The following is a 15,083-nucleotide window of genomic DNA, read 5'->3' as shown; positions in this document are numbered from 1 at the left end:
TATCCATAGTTTGTCCAGACTGAAGGAGCCGTTACCTTTATCTTACCATGACTGAAAGAACGAGAACAATCTACATTTGTAAATTAAATAAATAAAGAGTTCAGTTGGAAATTCTGTACAGATTCGCAAGTTCGACATTTTTGGTTAAAGTCAAATTATCTGTTCTGATACCACACTTTATCTAGTTTACATTTAATCAATGAAAGTGAGGTCCTTCTTGACTATGGCAGTTTTCTTATCCCAATCCAGAGTGCCTTTTATGGAGCAGTTGGATGGTTTTACATTAAAACCGACCTTGTGTCTAACTCTGCCCTTGTCGAGAGACAAATAAATAAGGACATGAAGATGTCAGAGTTCATAAAGGTGAAATTGAAGAAGGTCAGAGGTTACATTGATTGTAACATTGTAAAAATAGCAACCAATAAGAACTTGCCTCTGCTTTATCGTTATTTTTATGGCAAGTGCTCGTTTAAGCTCCAATCTATGGTCCCCCTTCGCCAAACCTTTACGAGAAATACCCGTCTAGCTGAAAACACTATCAATAATTTCCCCCACTCTTTATCTGTGACTAAACCTAAACGTACATTCCATGAACAAAGCTTCTTTCTTAGAACTGCACATCTGTAGAACTCTCTTCTGTTTTCCTGCTTTCCAGATGACTAGAACATGGTCGTCTTCAAGTCCGACATAAACAACTTCTTGATGAGCTGTTCCCCTTAAGTAATCCAATTTACCAAATTTACATTTCTAACGATTACTATGATATTGTCCCATTGACTACTGTTCACTCTTTAACCCTTATCCTCGAGTGGCCTCTGGACCTAGATAAGTGGTGACTTCTATGTAAAAAAAACCCAAAAAAACATGAGAATAGTAGTCCGAAAGTGAGTTTAACAGGTCAATCCAATTATTACTAAACCTGATTGAATTAGGCTTCATCATAGAAAAGGTTTGTTCTTTCGATTTTTATTGTTGTTGTCACGTAATATTCGGGTCAGCGGGAACTTTGCCAAACAAGGTTTGTATTGGTTAGCTGCTGCTGCTGGTCATATTATTATCACTATGGTAACATGAATGCCTTTGAGAGAACATGAGTGATATTTGCTTGTTTTTTTTTTTTTTTTTTTTTCTTTTTTCTTTTTTGTTTCGTTTTGTTTCTTTTTTCCCCAAATAACACAGGAAGATGTGACACAAGGTCGAGAAAGTAGGATTTGAAAAGTCAGCACCCTACATAAAGAGCAATCAAGCCGGCAAAAAATGACTAGCCAGTTCCATCAGCATTTCCCGACAGGGGTGTCTCAGGCTATTAGCAAAAAACTAACCCTTTCTCATAGGGTGAGAAGGCTAAGCATGGGCAGGTGGATTTGCATAGGACTGTGCCTAGACTTCAGTGGCTTTAACGACTGAGGGAAAACTCACCCAAACAGCACATATTGCTTCCGGAAGCATAAGAGGCTGATGTGATAAGGGCCAGATTTATAGATAACACTTGGGTGAAGATTAGGGCAGCAAGAAGCTTGTTTACGTTACATTTTAATTTCTGCAAATTGGAACGATTTGGAAACAGGAAGCAGGAAGAGAATTCCAAAGGAGAGAGAGAGAGAAAGAAAGAGAAAGAGAGAGAGAGAGGGGGGGGAACAGAATAAGTAATTTTTTATTTTATTTTATTTTTTTTTGCAAATTTTACAGACTTTGCAAACTCACCATTTTTTATCCAAACAAATCCAAAAAAAAAGTACCCCGTACATTTTTTCTTTTGATTTATAAATTTTATATCAGTTTTTAATCAATGGATGCTCATTCTGTTGACTGAAATGTTGAAAAAATTATAAGACATTCATATGTGTATGTGTGTCTGTATAAAAAGTTTAAAGGACGAGCTCTCAAGTAAAGTGTTATTTGTCATGACAATCGTTGGTTGAGAAGAGTTTTTGCTGTTGTTAAAAAAAAAAGAAGCTTAGTCTTAGTAGCACCATATGTTACCAACCATTTACAGTACCATTCCACTACAAACTGAAGGTAATTTTCTAGAGTTCTGTCATTTCCTGGGTTGGAGTATATTCATCTAACACTTATCGTTAGCTAGTGTTTGCTTTTAAAGTAGTATTCTATTTTTTTTTTTTTTTACATGGAGAATCACCTCTTATCAAGGCCCAGAAGCCACTCGAGGATAAGGGTTATTGTGTGTACAATAATCAATGGGATAATGTCATAGTAATAGTTGGTATTGGAGATTTGATAAAGTGTCTTACTTAAGGGGGCGATTAATCAGGAATTTGTTTATGTTGGACTTGAAGACATCCAAGTTGTAGGGAAACAGGCAGACGGAAGAGAATTCCACAGGTGTGCACTTCTCAGAAAGAAGCTTTGTTCATGGAATCTACGTTTTGATTTAGGCACAGATAAAGAGTGGGAGAAATTACTGACAGTGGTTTTAGCTAGACGGGTGTTTATCGTGAAAAATTGGCGAGAGGGGGATCAGAGATTGGAGCTCGGACGAGCACTTGCCATGAAAATAACGATAAAACAAAGACAGGCTCGCAACGTCTCTTCTGTGGGACAGAGGTTGCAGGGAAGAGAAAAGGGCATCCCCCACTAAGCCACGAAGTCTATTTTGTACTTTGTCAAGGCAGGATAGGCTGTTTTTAGAAGCTCCAGCCCAGAAGTGACAGCAGTACTCCATCCTTGGACGTACTTGGCTTTTATAAAGATAGAGAATTGTATCAGTAGTGAGATATCTTCTGGAGCGGTAGAAGGGCCCACCATTATCTTACTTCGTTACAGCCAATGGCTTCAGGTCTTGTCTGGAGTGATTTCCATATAAAAAAGTCATATTCGGTTTAAAGTCCGTTTAACATGCTGGTATGTGACTTCCAAACGTGTCTCTCTCTAGTCAGGTCGAGGATACATCATCAACAGTCTGACAGAATTTGCATCATTTGAGTTAGGTAGCCTTTTTTCTGTTGGGTTTCGGTATGGTAATGTGCAAACTTTACCATCTCTTTTTAAGAAGGGGTTAGCTTATTGTTAATCGTAGAAGGCGCCCTTACTGGGGAATGTCGAAACTGTTATACTGTCACAAACCGCTGCTATCCATGTTACCAGCTAGACCATATTACTTGCAATTGTAACAAAAGAGAGCAAAGCCTGTTACAACTATGGCCAGCTCTACCATATCTAGTGCGAGTGTCTTTCCATGGATACCAGGGCATGTTACAGATACAAAAACATTCATATATCGTGAGACATTTTCTTACATTTGGAAATTCTGATGATATGGCAGAATTTATTCTGCTGCTTGGGTCCCATTAAAGTCCTGATATTTTAATTGTGACGCATGTGGAAGATGCTTGTTTATTTGTTTGTTTGTTTGTTTTATTTGTTTATTTATTTGTTTGTTTATTTGTTTGCTTGTTTACTTGTTTGTTTGTTTATTTATTTGTTTGTTTGTTTATTTGTTTGTTTACTTGTTTGTTTGTTTATTTGTTTTATTTGTTTATTTATTTGTTTGTTTGCTTGTTTGTTTTATTTGTTTATTTATTTGCTTGTTTATTTATTTGTTTGTTTATTTGTTTGTACATTTGTTTTATTTGTTTATCTATTTGTTTGTTTATTTGTTTGTTTACTTGTTTGTTTGTTTATTTGTTTTATTTGTTTATTTATTGTTTGTTTGTTTATTTGTTTGTTTGTTTATTTGTTTTATTTGTTTATTTATTTGTTTGTTTATTTGTTTGTTTACTTGTTTGTTTGTTTATTTGTTTTATTTGTTTATTTGTCTGTTTGTTTGCTTATTTGTTTTATTTGTTTATTTATTTGTTTGTTTATTTGTTGGTTTACTTGTTTGTTTGTTTATTTGTTTTATTTGCTTATTTATTTGTTTGTTTGTTTGCTTGTTTGTTTTATTTATTTATTTGTTTGTTTATTTATTTATTTGTTTACTTGTTTGTTTGTTTACTTGTTTTATTTGTTTATTTATTTGTTTGTTTGTTTATTTGTTTGTTTATTTGTTTGTTTGTTTGTTTGTTTATTTGTTTTATTTGTTTATTTATTTGTTTACTTGTTTGTTTGTTTACTTGTTTTATTCGTTTATTTATTTATTTGTTTGTTTATTTGTTTGTTTGCTTGTTTGTTTTATTTGTTTATTTATTTGTTTGTTTGTTTATTTGTTTATTTATTTGTTTGTTTGTTTATTTGTTTGTTTGTTTGTTTGTTTACTTGTTTTTTTGCTTGTTTGTTTGTTTATTTGTTTGTTTATTTATTTGTTTGTTTGCTTGTTTGCCTGTTTGTTTGCTTGCTTGTTTATTTGTTTATTTGTTTGTTTGTTCATTTTTTTGTTTGTTTGTTTATTTGTTTGTTTGTTTGTTAATTTGTTTGTTTGTTCATTTGTTTGTTTGTTGGTTTGTTTGCTTGTTTGCTTGTTTATTTGTTTGTTTATTTATTTATTTGTTTGTTTGTTTGCTTGTTTATTTATTTGTTTGTTTGTTTGTTTTTATTTGTTTATTTGTTTGTTTATGTATTTGTTTGCTTGCTTGTTTATTTGTTTGTTTATTTGTTTGTTGAGCATCATTCATGATGATGGTTTTAGTTGGCATTCGTTTCCTTGATATCTTTCTATTAAGAATTCTTTCTATAAGGATTTGGGGTACTTACAGGAGGGACCACGTGAAGGTTGCCAATATTCCTAAGTGAATGTATTTTCTGTGTAATGAACTGGATTCGAACTTGGCACACTCAGGTTATCAGCCTGCATCATTATCCATTGAGCTACCATCACCACCCTGTAGGAAGCTACTGAGGAAAGTGATCAGTTCGATTACCCCCAAAAGTTGAGGATGAAAACTATAAGAAAATTGACCACTCTGTTAACGCCGAGAATCAAGGCACAATTGTGAACGTTAATAAAATTGATGAGTCTGCTGGCATGATTGAGTAGGAATGTTGGTTCACTAGAAACTATGCAAACGAATAATCTTTGAATATGTTAAGGAATTCATGTAATGTTTTCACTCGATAGCGAGTTAAATCAAATAAAAGTCTTTGAACATACATACGGGGGGGGGGGGGGTATTCGAGGCTTTCTTCTCATAGTGAGCGATCATCTGTTTAACTAAGGCAAATAAAACTTCAAATGCAGCAAAGACACAGGGGAGAGTTTCTTCAAGGTTTTATTGGAAATAATAGACTTAAGGAAAGGGAGAAACTAATTAACTGAGAATTATTTCGTTCTTAATATAATTTTCTAACTTGAAAAATGGGATATGCAATGGACAGAGACCCGCGGTAACATTCAGCTTAGATTATTTCTACATTGTTGGACGTGTCTCATTCCCATGCTTCCAATGGAGAGACTGATTGAAAACCTGTTTCTCTTTCGTTAAGAAAACATGACCCATTCGTTATATCCTAATATCATTTGACTATGTTTTGTCTACAGCATTTGACATGTTGCCCTCTGTCTGAACTGTCTCTGGGTACAATTCTGTTTGCAGATAGGCTATCATGAATGTGTGTGAATATTTTTAGTTCTTGTAAAACAAGGGGGTTCATTATAAGAATGGATCGATTAATTAAGAGCTGTGAGTTTTAGAGGCCAGGAAAATCGTATTAAAAAATTCTCTGCTTATTTTTATAAATTATAATCAATTGAAAGTTATTTTTAAGACTCAATGTTTTGTTATTGAATTAGTAAAATATTTCAGTGAAATGGGTTGGAAATATTTTAATGAATAAAGTTTATATAGATTAACAGACGATAATGCGATGAGTCGTGTGTGTCTGTGTGTTTGTTAATGTTTATGTGCGTGAATGGAGAGAAATGTTGCAGAGATAAGTGCCCACACTGAGGTGCCCAGCGATACCAGTCCGTAGACGCAGGTTAACTGTGTTCTATTGGATTATTGAAGAAAAATCTTGCTTTTAAAGGATTTAGGTGGCTCCCAGAAAGATGATTTCAAATAAATTCAGAAAATTTTTTGATTGGTCAAAACTATAGTTATTTATTTTTATTCAGGATAATGTATGCGCAGACAACATATGTACAAACGCGTTTATGCATTTTGATTTTGTCCGTCGATGTACAAACATCGACTACTACACATTTCTCACTGAACTTTCTTTTTACAATGGAAACACATAAACATTGACTCTCATTAATAAGTTTCATTAAATGTAAGTTTGGTAATAGAGTGGGGGAAGTTTTGATTACAATTTTTCATATTCGTGGATAATCCTGTACGTGGTACATTTGCTACAAGTCTCTCACTCCTGGACAAGTCTCTCACTCCTGGACAAGTCTCTCACTCCTGAACAGGGTTCAAAAGAGAATCGCCAACCGAATTGTCAGCTAGGCTTCAGCCACTGTCCCATCGACGAATGTTGCAATCTTCTGTCTGTTTTACAAATGTTTTAATGGTATATGCTCCAACAAACTATAAGCACTTGTATCTTCCGATGTAAATATCCACGACAAACCCGGCAAGCAGCAAAATCCCACCCCTACACCGTAGAGATCCCTAGATGTAAGAAGGCCTTCTACTCTAATAGTTTCTTCCCCAAAACTGCTAGACTTTGGAATTCCCTTCCAGGTTCCTACTTCTCTAACTGTACTGACAGGCATAAATTCAAGTGTAATGTAAACAGACATCTTGCTGCTCGACTCCCTACATAGTATCCCTGCTATCATGTCCCAGATAGTAGCCCCCTACATCTAAGTGACACTGTGCCTTGTTTAGGGTGAAAATGCAATAAAAAAAAATTGACGGTCCTGAACTCATTATTTGTTTGTGTTTATCATATAATATTTCTCTCACTCTTACAGTTACCGGTCCTGGCTATATGTAGAGTAATTTGGTGATAGTACGTATTTGGAAAACGTCAAGAACAGCGCTAACAATCAATAAATATATAGCTGAATGGACGAATGTAAATATGAATAAAAACATGAATTGATCACCAATTATTAGGTTGGTGCTAAAATAATGTTGTTTTTTGACATGAAGTTGAACGTCAAAAAAACGACATTATTTTTGCACCAACCCAATAACAACATCGGGATTTGGGGAATGAGATAAGTAAACATGTAAACTATATTTATACATCAACATGTAATCTCTGAATGTATATACCATTCACTGGACAAAGCGGGGGGAGGGCAGATCGGTAGCTCTAGATACATCTAAGGCTTTTGACAGGGTATGGCATGAGGGTCTCCTCAGGAAGATTACATCATACGGTATCACTGGTAGAATACTTAACATAATTAAATCCTTCTTAGATAAGAGAAAAATCCAGGTTGTCCTCGACGGTCGTACATCTAAACAATATGATATAAATATGGGAGTGCCTCAAGGGTCTATCCTTGGACTTCTATTGTTCCTAATATTCATAAATGACCTCCCTGACAAAACTGCCTCTGAGATGGGTATATATGCTGATGCCACCACACTCTATAACAGGCACGAGAGGAAAACAAATGAACACATATCTAAAGAAATGGCAAAACACTAGAGGATGACCTCCAATCTGTAGTAGAATGGGGACAAAAATGGATGGTCACATCCAATGCTGCTAAGACTAAACTGGTTTCCTTCAATAATTACAAGAAACTTTTTCTGTCACCAATAGCAATGGCCAACGACTCTTTATCTGAGAATACATCTTTTAAACTCCTTGGCCTAACATTCACAGGAAACATGAGTTGGAACAATTACATTGAAAGCATTACCAGGGCCGCTGCAAAGAAGGTAGGCTCTCTCTACCATACTAGAAAACTACTAACACCTGAAAGTATCCTGTACCTCTATAAGGCCACCATTCGCCCATGTATGGAATATTGCTGTCATATTTGGGCTGGTGCATCTGCTACTAGTCTCTCGCTCCTAGACAAGGTTCAAAAGAGAGTCGCAAATCTGATAGGCCCTAAACTGGCATCTAAGCTTCAGCCTCTGTCCCATCAACGAAATGTTGCATCCCTCTGCCTGTTCTACAAGTATTTTAATGGTGAATGCTCTGACGAACTGCAAGCACTTGTACCCCCATAACGTAAACACCCTCGACAAACCCGACAGGCAGCTAAATCCCACCTTCACACAGTAGAGATCTCTAGATGTAAAAGATCTTTCTACTCCAGTAGTTTCTTCCCCAGAACCGCTAGACTTTGGAATTCAATTCCAGGTCCCTGCTTCCCCAACTGTACTGACGTGCAGGAGTTCAAATGTAACATGAACCGAAATCTTGCTGCCGAAATCTCGACATAGTACTCCAGTAGTTGTTGCCCCTGATAGTAGCTCCCTACACCAAAGTGGCAATGTGCCTTGTTTGGAGTGAAAATGTAATTAGAAAAAAAAATTTTTTTTAATCAACAATTTTACAGAAATGTAAAATATACTTCGAAAGACTAAAGTTTGTTGAAGTTTTAACGTTCTTGAATAGGAAATAGAAAAAAAGTTCGTTTTAAAGTTCCATTGTGTGTGTGTGTGTGTGTGTGTGTGTGTGTGTGTGTGTGTGTGTGTGTGTTTACCTTCTTGGTGGCATGTGTCCATTGCAGACTTAAAGGAAATTTAGTATATCATATATCTGAGATGGGATTGGCGACTGGAGGCAGGTGTGCTAGAAAGAATTCTGAATTTCTGATCATCTGTTTATAGATGCATTTTATACAGGGTTGTTAGTTTGAAACAATTTTTATATAGTTAAGTTGGCGAAAAAAAAGATGAATAAAAACATGACTGGGTCACCAGTTAGTGAGTGCGAATGGGAGTAAGATAAGTAAGCATAAATTAACGCACAAAATATTTTATAAATCAACAATTTTACAAAAATGTAAAATACACTTTGAAAGACCAAAGTTTATTGAAATTTTAAATTTCTGGAATAATAAATAAATAAATAAACGTTTCAAAGTTTTGTTGTGGGTATGTGGGTTTACCTCCTGTGTGGTACGTGTTCGCTGGAGATAGAGGCGCAGATTCAAAGGGATTTTAGCAGTCATCTGTGATGGGTTTGTAGAGTTAAGCCGCGTCGTGTCGCGCAGCACTCAGCAGGGATCCCTCCACCCAACCTCCCGCCGGAAGAATTCTGAATTTCTGTTCGTCAAGCCGCTTGTTTTTACACAGGATTGCTAGTTTTGGAGTTTGAAAAGATTTTGTGGTACTTCTGCAGTTTAAATCCCGTTTTTTTTTTTTTTTTTCGTGAGTCTCGCTCGGCAACGCCCGGTGGACGACGAAAACCACCGGATTATACCAAGCGAACGGAAGTCAATACAAAAACGAAAATAAAAACAACCTACTGTAATAAATTCATAAAATTTACCTTTATATTTTTTATTATTGTCAACTGTTTTTTGTTTTTTTGTAATAAAAGTTTTGGTGGACCTGTACGAGAGTGCCCACCCCCTAAAAATGCGTGTGTTTCACCTTTTTTTAAAGTTTTTTTTTTTCCGACGATTATCATAGATTACGGATTTAAGTATTATATTCGCAGAAAAAATTTTGAAAAAAAAAAAAAATTAATGACTTTTAAGAAGGGGGTTCACTTTCTCGTTATAACATTCTAATCACGTGACACGTCGGTAAAAATGGACAGTAAGTCAGGTAACAAAGAAGTAGAACGTTATAAAGAGAAAGTTAACCTCCTTTTTAAAAGTCATCAATCTTTTCGAAATTTTTTCTGCTATTATGATATTTATCTATGATAATCGCCGGGAAAACTTTTTAAAAAGTGTTAAACACGTATTTTTAGGCGGTGAGCACTCTCATACAGGTCCGCCAAAGTTTTATTTCTTTGAATTCATGAAAAACTATTTGTTTTGTTTTAAGGAACAAAGAACAATTTCGGGAGTAATATAGATATTTTTTGTAAAACTTTTGTTTTCGAAAAAAGGTGTGTTTTTGTTTGTTTTTTTGTTTTTTTGTTTTTTTATTTTTTTGTATTTTTAAGAATTTTTTAGTTTTTTGCCAAAGAAAAGTTTGGATTTTTTTTTTTTTTTTCGTAAGCAGTCGACGACGGAATTTTTTTAAATGCATTTTCTGCCAAAAATTTCTTTTTGAAAATATGTTGTTTTTTTTTTTAAATATTTTCCATTTTCTCTGTGAGTGGGTGGGGATTAGGGTTACATTTTTTGGAAGGGGCGACTTGTGGATTTCTTAATTATCAGAAGGAGGGTTTCCGCCTTATGGTCTGGGACTGTGACAAGAAAATCCTCCTTCTCAGCAGAGTCGTATCCTCCAAAGACCCAGAGTAGTTCGACGACCCTTCCGACATTATGTTTCCGTCTATTAAAGACGGATTCATCCACTTCCACCGTGTCCCTTGGGCCTCCAATTTACTGGGGATTCCAATGGAAATAGTCCGGACAAATATCCTTCAAGAAGTTTTTTCAGTCGGTCCGACTCGATATCGCACTCTCACTCTAGGTTGTTGTGCGTTGCCGTTTCGTAGGCCCACAAATATATTAATCTTAAAATAATTGGTATCCGAAGATCGGATCAATGAAAAAAGATACCGTGTCGCAAGGAGGTCCAGTATCTACGCTGGTCATTACTGCACCTCCAGCCGAAACCGTCGGTTACGTTTCGTTGGTTTAGGATACACACCCGGTGTCATTTTGTGCATCTCCTCTTAGTTGCCAGCAGCCTGTTTTCTTAGCAGAACACGAAAACTGTTTCCGAAGACTCCATAACAGCTTCCAGCATGGAATTGTTCATTTTCCTTCCTTGTCACAAGACTAAAGACTTGTTTGAAGCGCAATGATACTCTGCCCTTTCTTTTCTTTTCTTTTCTTGAAGCACAATGAAACTCTTTCCATTTTTTTACATTCCAATTTGGTGTCGTCTGCTCGCTCGCGCCTTTTTTGGCCACTCGGTTTCTCAGTGAATAAGCTCACTCGGCATTATCCAGGCCGGTTTCCGTCATCCGCCAGGCGTTGCCGAGTGAGACACAGAAAAACGGGATTTAAACTGTATGTACCGATTTTGTATTGGTTAGAAAATATTTTTAGCTTACATATTTCTGTGAAAATTTCTTGTTTTCGACGGTGATGAAGAAAGCGAATGGCAATAAAGGAGAGAAAGAAAAAGGGTAACAATTAAAACCATTTGCTTTTTAGTATTCATCTGAATCGCCAGAAAGAAATAAAAATGAAAAGAAGAAAGAGTAAGTCGAACGAAAAAAAAAAGAAAAGAAAAAGAGTGCTTGTTCGCCTCATCTCGTCTCGCACATCGATTTCTAATCTGCACATACATTTACCTGAACGAGAGGTGACGGTAGTCAAGTGGTTAATGACACGGACGGACAACCCAGATGTTCCAAGTTCGAATCCAGTTCGTTCCACAAAATCACTTTCACAATGTGTTGGCAAATTTCCCGTAAACCCTCCCGTAATCCCCAATGCATTTCTAGAAATACATCGGGGAAACCAATGCCAACAATAGAATCTTCGGATGCCGAATCCTGAAAACATTTTCATTTGAGAATTTTATTTTTAAATAAAAATAAATAAGTAAAACAGAAAGGCTCAGTAAAAAAGAATAAATTGTAAAATTTATTTTAAAACGGATTTAAGATTTTTTCCAATATTTGTGAATTTGAGCGGTTTATTTGAATTCAGCAGACGACCTTTTTGAGCTTTCTCATTGGCTGTTTTGTGTCACGTGATGTAAACAAAAGAAAAACAGAGTTTTCGTTTTAAGCTAAATCAGCAAATTTTATCAGATTGGAAAATATTTCCGAACTGATCGGTTTGGATTTTTTTCTGCTCTCCGGAGAAAATATCAATACCCTTTTAAAATGTTTTCTTCGTTAAAATCTTTCTAGAAATGTAGCGAAGGGCCGAAACAAATTGTTCTCAAATAATTGATTGAATTTCGAATCTAGAATTCTCCGTAAAAAAATTAAATATTTTGACAGAGTCAAAATATTAAAAATTTGTTTTAAAATATTTTGAGAGAAATCCAAAATATTTCAGTGAATTTTGAAATAAAATTCCAGAAGAATTTTATTTTATTTTTCGGATAAAAAATCCGATATATATATATATATATATATATATATATATATATATATATATATATATATATATATATATATATATATATATATATATATATATATATTGTAGTCTAAAATGACTAAATTGAAAAAAGAGAAATTTATTATTTTTCTCTGAGGGAAATATTTTTCGGATAGAGATCCGATATATATATTTTGAAGTCAGAGTGACTAGATTTAAAAAGAAGAAATATTAATTATTTATCGAAGAGATAAATAATAAATTAAAAAAGAATTTAAGAAAATTGAAACAAGGATTGTTTCAGAATATTCTCTAAAAAAGAAAGTTACAGAGGTTTTCTTGAGTTCGAAAGAATTTTAATTCTTAAATATAATAAAAAAGAATATTAAAAGCTACATTCTCCTATTTAGGCTCTTTTTTTTCAGCTATTTCCTTTCCAGATTCATAACCAAGTTTTTCCCGAGAAAAAGACGCCTCTGAATTTGTTTTTTCATAAAATTGCCGCTGTCTGGCAAGATTTCAAAAGAAGAATAAAAGAAAAAGAAACCAATGAACTTTTTTCTATAGACTTTTCTACAAATTTTAAGAAAAAAAAAAAAGAACTCTCCATGAAAGAAATTGTTTCTTGCATTATTGTAGAGCTTATTTGCTTTAAAAGCACAGAAAGTCTTATGCTGTTAAAAAAAGAAAATGTCGTCTGCTTATTATAAAAAAGCGTGAAAACTCAAACTGTGTGTAATATATTTTTTTCCTTTTGTGTGTTAAAAAGAAGTTTTTTTGAAAATCGCATATGGACAAGTATGCATTGTTAAATTTATTTTGTGTAAATTTGTTTTTTTTTTTGTCTTTAAAATAAATTTCTTGTTCCTCTTTTGCACGAATTATTTAATTATTTAAGCGATTTATATATTCATATTATTCCACTACAGAGAAGCAATAGATGGACTTGTTTGTTGCTTACAGCTTAAAAATGCTAAAAATTTTTAAGTTTTCTCATTCCTTAAAAATATTTCTCTTAGCTATCTCCCCTTAAAAATCTCAAACTAGAACCCTAAAAAGGGCACCATCTTCAAATATGTTGTACCTATTTACAATGCCTCCCCACGAGACAGAGTTAGACTCCAGGGTCGTTTTTTTAACGCGGAGAAACGGTACAAAAAAAAAAAAATTGTCTCAGTCGTGAAGGACTGTTCCTCCACTGAAAGAGAACAAGAAATGGAAGTGCAGCATCTGCCGGAACAGATGGTATTTATTTGCTCCCCCACCGAGCAAATTAAGCACAAGGCCGATTTTTAATGTGAGGAGTGAAGGGAGGGGGAAGGGAAAAAGGGGATCAGCTCCCGAGAGGTGGGAAATGGGAGCTGGTTAAAGGTCAGGCATGTGGGGTTGCCCCCACATCTGGTCTTTGCTAGTCATAGCTTGCAGTATCTGCCGGAACAGATGGTATTTATTTGCTCCCCCACCGAGCAAATTAGGCACAAGGCCGATTTTTAATGTGAGGAGTAAAGGGAGGGGGAAGGGGAAAAGGGGACCAGCTCCCGAGAGGTGGGAAATGGGAGCTGGTTAAAGGTCAGGCATGTGGGGTTGCCCCCACATCTGGTCTTTGCTAGTCCTAGCTAGTCATAGCTTGCAGTATCTGCCGGAACACATGGTATTTATTTGCTCCCCCACCGAGCAAATTAGGCACAAGGCCGATTTTTAATGTGAGGAGTGAAGGGAGGGGGAAGGGGAAAAGGGGACCAGCTCCCGAGAGGTGGGGAATGGGAGCTGGTTAAAGGTCAGGCATGTGGGGTTGCCCCCACATCTGGTCTTTGCTAGTCATAGCTTGCAGTATCTGCCGGAACAGATGGTATTTATTTGCTCCCCCACTGAGCAAATTAGGCACAAGGCCGTTTTTAATGTGAGGTAAAAATCAGCTCCCCTAAAAGTAGGCAAAAAGGGGGCACTCTGGTTACCAAAAATAATAATTGTCCCAGTATAGAGGGTTTCCCCTCCATTGACTGGTACAAATTATCTTAAGTGCAGTATCTGCCGGAACAGATGGTATTTATTTGCTCCCCCACTGAGCAAATTAGGCACAAGGCCGTTTTTAATGTGAGGTAAAAACCAGCTCCCCTAAAAGGGGTCACTCTGGTTACCAAAAATAATAATTGTCCCAGTATAGAGGGCTTCCTCTCCATCGACTGGTACAAATCATCTCAAGTGCAGCATCTGCCGGAACAGATGGTATTTATTTGCTCCCCCACTGAGCAAATTAGGCACAAGGCCGTTTTTAATGTGAGGTAAAAACCAGCTCCCCTGAAGGGGTCACTCTGGTTACCAAAAATAATAATTGTCCCAGTATAGAGGGTTGATATTTATTTGCTGCCCACCTCAGCAAAATGTGGCACAAGGCCGGAAAGTGGGAACCCCGCAGGCTCCCCTAAAGGAGGGGCACTCCTGCAATTTTAAAAATTGCCTGAGTAACCCCGTCGGCATTCCCCGGTCAGGGCGCCTCAGGCAGCAAGCAATAAACTTGCCCCACCCGAAAGCCCGGTGGCAAGGCCTGGGAGGGTGGACCTCCTAGGTATTACCCAGGCGATTGTCCCAGTATAGAGGGTTTCCCCTCCATTGACTGGTACAAATTATCTTAAGTGCAGCATCTGCCGGAACAGATGGTGTTTATTTGCTCCCCCACTGAGCAAATTAGGCACAAGACCGTTTTTAATGTGAGGTAAAAACCAGCTCCCCTAAAAGGGGTCACTCTGGTTACCAAAAATAATAATTGTCCCAGTATAGAGGGTTTCCCCTCCATTGACTGGTACAAATTATCTTAAGTGCAGCATCTGCCGGAACAGATGGTATTTATTTGCTCCCCCACCGAGCAAATTAGGCACAAGGCCAATTTTTAATGTGAGGAGTGAAGGGAGGGGGAAGGGAAAAAGGGGACCAGCTCCCGAGAGGTGGGAAATGGGAGCTGGTTAAAGGTCAGGCATGTGGGGTTGCCCCCACATCTGGTCTTTGCTAGTCATAGCTATTCATAGCTTGCAGTATCTGCCGGAACAGATACTACACTTTGATCTTGTCGCGAAGGCCA

This window comes from Euprymna scolopes, chromosome 23 (assembly GCF_053919585.1).
Source record: "Euprymna scolopes isolate OS-2025 chromosome 23, ASM5391958v1, whole genome shotgun sequence".
NCBI classification, from domain to species: domain Eukaryota; kingdom Metazoa; phylum Mollusca; class Cephalopoda; order Sepiida; family Sepiolidae; genus Euprymna; species Euprymna scolopes.
This window is presented reverse-complemented; position numbering follows the sequence as displayed.